The sequence below is a fragment of the Mobula birostris genome, chromosome 13, assembly GCF_030028105.1.
Source record: "Mobula birostris isolate sMobBir1 chromosome 13, sMobBir1.hap1, whole genome shotgun sequence".
In the NCBI taxonomy this organism is placed as follows: domain Eukaryota; kingdom Metazoa; phylum Chordata; class Chondrichthyes; order Myliobatiformes; family Myliobatidae; genus Mobula; species Mobula birostris.
In genome coordinates this window covers 89,907,974-89,917,483 of record NC_092382.1, presented here as the reverse complement: position 1 = coordinate 89,917,483, position 9,510 = coordinate 89,907,974, and positions in this window count along the sequence as shown.

Genomic DNA, 9,510 nt, shown 5'->3' with positions numbered 1-9,510 from the left:
TGTATTTGTTAACTATTGATCTCTGTTTGGCAGGATTTTTTAAGCCTTGAACTAAATTTTTCACACTACTTGCTATTTTCTTTGCTTGTTGATATTCCAGATACATGGGTATCAAGAAGCCCGATGAAGGGTCATGGCCTGAAATGTTGATTCCCATCCATAGATGCTGCCTGACATGCTGGGCTCCTCCAGCACTTTGTGTGTAGTTCTCTAGATTTCTGCAGATCCTCTTGATAGAGGTTTATAAGATGATGAGAGGTATTGATCATGTGGACAGGCAGAGGCTTTTTCCCAGGGCTGAAACTGCTGACACGAGAGTGCACAGTTTTAAGGTGCATAGAAGTAGGTACACAGGAGATATCAGGGGTAAGTTTTTTTTTTACGCAGAGAGTAGTGAGTGTGTGGACTGGGCTGCCAGTGGCGGTAATTGAGGCGAAAACGTTAGGTGCTTTTAAGTGTCTCCTGGATAGGTACATGGAGCTTAGGAAGATAGACTATAGTTAAGCCCAGGTAGTTCTAGGGTAGGGGCATGTTCAGCACAGCTTTGTGGGCTGAAGGGCCTGTATTGTGTTGCAGGTTTTCTATGTTTCCCAGTTGCTGCACGTGAGGCTGCTGAACAAGGTCACAGCTCATGGAATTATGGGAAAGATACTTGTATGGATCGAAGATTGGCTGACTGACAAGGGAGAAAGGGTCAGAATAATGTGGGCAATTCTGTTTTGCTGTCGGTAACTAATGGTGTTCCGTAGGGGTCGGTATTGAGACCGCATCTTTTCATGTTGAATCTGAATGATACGGACGATAGAATTGCTACCTTGGTGACGAACTTTGCAGTTGACACAAAGGTAGGTACGGGACAGGCAGCTTAGAGCAAAGCGGGAGTCTGCAGAAGGACTTCGATAAGTTTGGAGAACAGGCAACGAAGTATCAGATGAAATACAGTGTATGCAAGTGTACAATCATATACAATTGGTAGAAGGAATAAGGGCATAGAAAAAAAATAAAAGGAAGAAAATTCAAAAATTTGAAAGTGCATAGGTACTTGGCAATCCTTGAGCAGAAGTCCCTAAAGGTTTGCTTGCAGATTGAGTTGATTAAGGATGACAACTGTAATGTTAGCATATAAGAGCAAGGATGCGATACTGCCGCTTTATAACGCATTGGTCAGATCGCTCTTGGTGTATCGTGAGCAGTTTCCGACCTCTTGTCTGAGAAAAAGATGTACTCGTACTGGTGCGGGTCCAGTGAAGGTTCATGAGAATGATTCCAGGAATAAAAGGGTTAACGTATGAAGAGCGTTAGTTGGCTTTGACCCTGTACTCGCTGATCTCGAAGAAAGAGGGGAGATCTCATTGAAACCTATTAAATATTGAAAGGGCTCGACAGAGTGGCTATGAAGAAGATACACTCTAAACTGTGTGAGTCTGGGACCAGAGGCCACGGCCTCAATGTATAGGGCATCCACTGAGAGCAGAGATGAGGAGGAATTTCTGTAGTCAGGAATTCATTGCCACGGACGGAGTAGACGCCAAGTCAATGAGTGTATTTTAAATGGATATTCAAAGGTTATGGGGAGAAGGCAGGAGAATGGGTTTGAGAGAGAAAAACAATTGAACACGAAGGAATGGCGGAACATACTCGATTGGCTGAGCTGCCTCTGTCTCATATCTCATGGCTCATGGCCTGAAGAAGAGGCCAATGAGGTTGCATTAGGGTTAAGGTATTGTTAGGGTATTCGCACCTGGATTATTGTATTCAGTTTTGGTCGTTCTGCTGTAGGAGAGAGAATGTCAAACTGGAATGAGCGCAGAGAAGATTTACGAGAATGGTACCGGTACTCGAGGGACTGAGTTCTGGGAGAGGTTGGGCACGTTGGGACTTCACACCTTGAAAAGCAGGAGACTGAGACTGACATGATGCAGGTGTTCCAAACCATGAATGTACAGTGTTATGTACCCCTAAGGTTATTTTTTGCTGTGGACTGTCACTTTAAGGCACAAGAGAGAACAGAGACTAACTTTTGGATTTCTGCTGAGAGACAGGGGCGGAGTCTGCCTTTCAGCTCGTGTTTACACTTTTACAATGTTACGTAACCGGCAACAATGAACATGAATCGAGACAGGTTATATGAAAACAACCAAACATTTATTAAACACGGATAAAAGATTTAAAAAACCGAAAACCTTAACCGGAATTTAACCGCTATGCAGCCGTTTAACAAATCGTCACTCGGCCCTGGTTCTTAAAGCGTTAAATGCGAAAACAGTTCTTACAGCGGTAAAGTCAGATGTAGTTCTTAAAATGGTAAATTCGAAAGTCCAACAAATTTATACGTTCAATTGGGAGAGACTTCTCTGGAGATAGATTTTTTCATAGACGCGACTTTCCTGCTGGTTCTGTCCGAAGGATTCACGATGCAGTAAATAAACAGTTTAAAATAACTGATCTTAATTTCTTTTAGAGAGCAAACCTTGCACGAACTCTTTTCTCTTTTGGCAAGAGTTATCTCTCGATGCAGGTCACTACTCCTTCAACGAAGACTCAATAAGGTCGATCCTTTGTTAAACTGCCAAACGATGCCAACTCCTCTCAATCCTTCGGGTCCTGTACTTCGATAAAGTCTTCACTCTCCCTTCTACTGCTAGAATAAGGTACATCAACACATCTAGCAAAAATTTCGGTCCAGCAATATTGTACCTTGCAACAGAACGTAACAACCGTTTAAAAAATGAAACTGCGTCATAGAAACAAATACGCAACAGAAACAGAGACATAGTACGTTCTAGCTGGAAATCTAAAACTAAAAACTAACTGCACATGTCATCACGTAACCTCACACCTAAACTAACTTCTCTGCGCTCATTCCAGTTTGACATTCTCTCTCCTACAGCAGAACGACCAAAACATCTAAACCTCACATCTAAACTAACAAAACTAACTGCATATGTCATCACGTAACCTCACATCGGCGGGAAAATTACATCAGGTGACCTCCAAAAGATCAGTACATCATTCTCACAAAAAAAATCACAGATCTCCTTGAGACATGCAACACCTCCCTCCAAAAAAAATGGTCTCTTAAAGAACGAAATTTTAACAATTAACAATGTACAAAAAAAGGTATAAAGTTTACACCATACACAATATATACAGTCTTATCTTTCAGCACTTTGCAAACTAATGTACAGTAGGAGTGTTACAAATGTGAAAATACCACTCCAAAAAAAAACAAATTTTCATTGTACATTTAACATCTAGATAAACAATCAGTGATCACATTACCTTTACCCTTAATATGAGTGATCGAAATATTGTACTCCTGTAACATTAGACTCCAATTTAATAATCTATTTTTGTTTTTCATCTTACTCAAAAACACTAATGGATTATGATCGGTATAAACTGTGAGTGGTTTATGAGTAGTGCTAACATACATTTCAAAATGTTGTAAAGCCAAAACAAGGGATAATAATTCCTTTTCTATTATTGAATAATTTCTTTGATGGGCATTAAATTTTTTTTAGAAAAATAAGCTACCGGACGATCAGCTTCATCACCACCATCTCTTTGAAGTAACACTGCTCCTGCAGCTTCATCACTAGCATCTACAGCTAACGAAAATGGTTTTTCAAAGTCAGGAGATTTAAGTACAGGTTGACTACATATTATAGTTTTCAATTTATCAAATACCTCCTGACAAGACTCTGTCCAAACTTTTCACTTTTCTTCAAGAGATAAGTTAATAGAAGAGCAATGTTTGCAAAATCCTTACAAAATTTTCTGTAATATCCTACCATACCCAAGAATCTTCTGAGAGTTTTTCTACCAGTTGGAGTGGGTACTTCTAAAATTGCCTGAACTTTCGCTTGAACAGGCACAAATTTCCCCTGACCCACAACATAACCAAGGTAAGTCACTGTAGCATAACCAAATTCACTTTTATCTAAGTTAATAGATAAGGTAGCTTTTGAAAGTCTCTCATATAGTTTTTCCACTGCAATAATGTGCTTTCCAAATTATTTCCTGTAACTAAATCATCAATATAGGCATCTGTATCCTTTAATCCCTGAATCACGCTATTAATCATCCTCTGAAAAGTACCTGGTGCATTTTTCATCCCAAATGGAAGAACATTATATTCATATAACCCAGATGGGGTTACAAATGCTGAAGTCTCCCCACCTCTATCCGTCAATGGAACACACCAATAACCTTTTAACAAATCAGTTTCTGTAAGGAATTTGACCTTTCCAATTTTATCCACACAATCATCTACTCTAGGGATTGGATATGCATCAGTTTTTGTCACAGCATTCACCTTCCTGTAATCTGTACAAAACTTAATACATGTTGTCTGGTTTAGGCACCATAACACACGGTGAACTCCAGTTCGAATTAGAAGGTCTAATAATATCATTCTCTAACATATACTTAATTTCTTGTTCAGCAAGTTCACACTTTTCCCTGTTCATTCAATATGGATGTTATTTTATGGGTTTGGCATCTCCAACATCTACATCATGTGTAGCTACCGTGGTTCTTCTAGGGACGTCTGGAAGTAAATCTCTCTATTTAAAAATTAACTGTTTCATCTGCTCTCTCTGCTCTGGCTGTAAATGAGCTAATTTTTCGTCAATATTTTCTAGAATTTTTGAATTTGGTAACCTGGCTGAAATAATGTTGGGCTTAAAATGAATTTCAGATGAATCCTCCATTAAGTGTTTATCAAGATCAGACTCATTATTGATCACAACAGTCATAGTAGGATCTATCATAATACGGTTTTATCATATTTATATGACACAGCTGTGTTGTCTTCCTCCGATCTGGGGTTTTTACGTGGTACCTTAGATTTAATCTCATAAGGACCATGAAATTTAGCTTGTAATGGGTTCGTTTGCACTGGGAAAAGAACCAACACCTTATCTCCAGGCTTAAATGATCTCATCCTAGCTTCCTTATCATACCAAGTCTTCATTTTCTCTTCAGCTAATTTTAAATTTTCCTTGGCCAACCTACAAGCTTTATACAATCTTTCCTTAAATTTTGAAACATAATCCAGCAAATTAGTGTGTACCTCTTTATTAATCCACTGTTCCTTCAACAAGGCCAAAGATCCTCAAACTCTATGCCCAAACATTTGAATGAGTACATTCAGCCGGAGACTCGTTCCACCAAGATGCAACACAGAGTGTCATAGGAAGTCATTCCTGCCTGTGGCTATCAAACTTTACAACTCCTCCCTTGGAGGGTCAGACACCCTGAGCCAATAGGCTGGTCCTGGACTTATTTCCTGGCATAATTTACATATTATTATTTAACTATTTATGGTTTTATTACTATTTATTATTTATGGTGCAACTGTAACAAAAACCGATTTCCCCCGGGATCAATAAAGTATGACTACTACTATGAAACACAAGTCCAAAAGGACTAAAACTTAATGATTCCTGTACTGCCTCCCTTACTGCAAAAAGTAGTAAATGTATACCTTCATCCCAGTCTTTTCATTTTCCACACAACATGTCCTAATCATAGTTTTTAGTGTAGAATGAAATCTCTCCAAGGCTCCTTGTGATTCTGGATGCTAGGCTGAGGAAATAATCTGTTTTGCTCCCAGTTTATAAGCTATCTGCTGAAACAACCCAGACATAAAATTACTACCTTGATCCGATTGTATTTCCTTAGGCAACCCAAAATAAGTAAAGAATTTTATAAGAGCCTTTGTCATAGTTTTGGCTGTTATATTCCTAAGAAGTAATGCATCTGGAAACCTAGACGCTGTGCACATAATAGTTAATAAATATTGATGTCCAGTTTTAGTTTTTAGCAAAGGGCCTACACAGTCTACAATGATTTTTGAGAACGGCTCACCGAATACTGGAATTGGTTGCAGTGGGGCCACTGGAGTAACCTGATTAGGTTTACCCACAATTTGACACGTATGACACGTTCTACAAAATGTCGCCACATCTTGTCATAAACTAGGCCAATAAAAATGTTTAGAAACTTTGGTCATAGTTTTCTTTGCACCTAAATGACCACCCAAAGGAATACTATGGGCCATAGTTAAAATCTCATTTCGATAAATTTTAGGAACTATTACCTGATGATTAACTTCCCATTTCTCACTAGCAGATATTGTAGTCGATCTCCACCTGGGCTGCACTGTTTCACTTTGGGAATTGTCTCGGTTTTGATCTTGAATAGAAATGTGAAATAAAGAATATGTCGTCTGTACGTTCCTGTAATATAGTGAAGAGCCTTAAACTAATATCACATCCAGTCTTACGCAGGTACTGACACTTGCAATGGAAATATAGAGAAAAAGGAAGAATAAGTTGTTTATCCATTCCTGTAATATAGCGAAGAGCCTCAAACTAATATCGCATCCAGGCTGACTAAGGTACTGAGCGCACGCAAAGTGTTAATCAAGTTAATTGCAGCACACGCAAAAAGCTGGAGGAACTCAACACGTTCGGCAGCATAGAAAAGCTGTTGGCGTCTCTGGCCGAGAACCCTCTTCAAATTAATTAACGCTTCGTCGGGCTCCTCAACTCCATCAACGAAAAGCTGAATTTCTCAGTGGCCAGCTGCTTTCAATTCCTATCCCAACGTACATGTGTTCAGTAGTGAAGATCTCTCCATCTCTCCATGTCTGCACGCAATAAGAAGGTTTAGTGAAAGTTTTAGCCTAAGTTATCGTAAGGTGTTGACTTCCCTCGTTTCATTTTGATGTCAGGGAATTGACGCAGTGAATGAGTTGCATACCTGCCGACCTAGGCTACTGCATTTTCAGCGTTCACTACGTCTCCACTACATCAGAGAGAAAAACAAACCAACCGAGTTTGAGTGCTCGTTCTATGGAATACATCTGCAAGGTACACGTGGTTGATTCCTAAATGGACATTGAGCTCACGAACACCACCTCATATTTTAAATATATATTGTTGCTCTTTCCGCAAAATATCGAATCTATTCAATAAATGTGCAACCCTTAGGTTCAGCCAGCACTCGCTTGTCGAGGGAAGACAGCCAAACTGAGAAATCTCTTTGGTATGGATGCTGCGTGAGGTGTTGCCTAGTTACAAGTCCGAACTGCAGAATATCAGCAGTACACCATCTGCAATTTAACGATTGAACTTTATAAATCTTAATCTAACTATAGAGTTAGTAAAGAAAATAAAAAAAGAAAAAGGGCTCAGTTTAATGAAACAACGTAATGTGCACGTTGGAGCTTACGCATTCGACCATTCGTTTCCCCCTCCGTCCGCCGGTTTACCAACTCTCTCCATTCGCGTCTTCTATCTTCGTCTCTCGCCGACAAAAGACCGCGAAATCCTTGCTCCCAGACCCACAAGACAGAACAACATGCCCCTCATTAGCTAACATAAATTCCAAAGCCACCGTTATCTCTAGTCGTAACCCAAACTTTGCTGCTACAGAGAAACCATTACCGTAATAGTGAAACATTACAGAGAGATTATTACATTAGCAGTGAAACCTTACAGTGCCTTAGACATAGATGGCAGTATATACCACACTGAGGTTCATCTTATTCACAGCAAGTATAACGAAACACAATAGAAGCAATGAAGAACTACGCACAACAGACATACACACAATATGCAAGCAACAACAAATTGTGCAAACGCAAGAATAAATAACAAGAATAATAACGATATAAGTAACACATACTGAGAACATGAGTTGTAAGTCTTTGAAAGTGAATTCATGGTTGTAGAATGAACTCAGTATTGGAATGCGTGAAGTTGTCCACTCTGGTTCAAGAGACTGATCTTTGAGCGATACAAATTGTTCCTGAATCTGCGAATCCTATACTCTCCACCGCGCAGCTAACACAAGTTTTGTTAGATGACATGCCGAATCTTTGCAAACTTCTAAGAAAGCAGAAGGGCTGTCATGCCTTATTTATAATTGGACAATAAGATCATAATATGATGATGGTGATGATGATGTCGGCATCCGTTTGTCTCGAAGGACAATGGAAATATAATGTGCGCTACGGGTCAGTCGGTTGTACAGTTGGGACGACTGCTATGACTGTACAGTCCAGTTTTAGAGTAGCAGGTTTTGCTGCAGTTTCTGCAAGTGAATGTTGTGCCAGTAGGTGGGGGCGACCTACCCCATAATTAACTGCTGCCTCCCATGTTGCTCTGGTTGCTGCGAGCAGAGGCACTGGCGTGACCTCTCCGGGTAACAGCTTGGACGCAAGATACGGAGACCTTGGGGTGCCAGGTCGTCAGAATCCCCCTCCTGATCTCACCAGTGTAATCCAATGGAAAGCGAAGCAATGTGTTTGGTACACGCTTGGCTGCAAGAACTGACTGATCGATGTTCTGTTACGTCCAGCGCCTTAAGGGCTCCACTCTGGATTTTCTGTCTGGGTTTACACCGGTAGCTTTCGTTTCTCCCGAGGCTGCCCACAAGGCAAAGCAGCAGGAGCCGCACCCTTCCAAACTCTGTGCTTCACTGTCCCGGGACCCAGAGTTTGAACGTCGCATTAGCTATTCCTTCACTGTTTGGACTGTCGCTATCAGTCCATCCCGACAACCCTTCAGTAAGTAGGTGCGGGTATGTGGGTAATTAGGAGACAATGAATATTCAAATCGGATTCCAAACAGACCTTCGATATTCCTCACAGTCAGCTTTCGGGCGAGCCCTTTGTAATGTCTTCTGAGGTCACCGACTGTGACCCCTCCGTTTCAGATACGATCATTCCTCTGCAGTGAACCTGGCACCCAGGCAAGGGCGGACACACACCAGGTTCCTGCTGATCGTACCTTCCCACCCTGTGCGTCTATGGCTTGGTCCCGTGAGCAACCCTCCAAAACTCCCACCGACTTGTGGGAGGCACACCTCTTCCATGGTCTCGTTACCTCGTGGTGTCATGTGTGTGCTGCCTTAGCGAACCTGTCCTTTTTTATCCCCCTGCTGGGGTATCGCCTGTCCATCACTTCAAACAGTTCAGGGTTCAAAAAGGAGCCGATCTTGACAGCTCTCCTTCCGTTAAACTCTCCCGTCCCTTCATTAATATTTCCAAATGCTGCTCCATTGTCTTCCTTATCTCTTTCTCCTGAAGACAGGCGGCAGACCAACTGCTGATCCCACTGGTGCCAGCACAGGACAGCTAACATCTTAATCTATATGTACTCTTTGTAACCCTCTTTCGTCACACTAAAGACGGTGTATATCATGGCAGTGATAGTTAATCGAAAAATAATGCTGTAGCATCTCTCACAGGCAGTTGATAAAAACAGGGACGGCAGTGGGCACTTTATTATATACTTCCTGTACCTAATAATGTGGCAACTGAGTGTATGTTCAGGATCTCTACGCCTGCATCCCGTCCAAGTTCAATGTTCGGCTTCTTACGCATTCTGTAATGCCCTACTGCACTCCGCGCATGGTTATTTGAGCTACTTTTGCCTTCCTGTCGAATTTAATCAGTTTGGCCAATCACCTTGATCTCTTCTCATTAACAAGGCG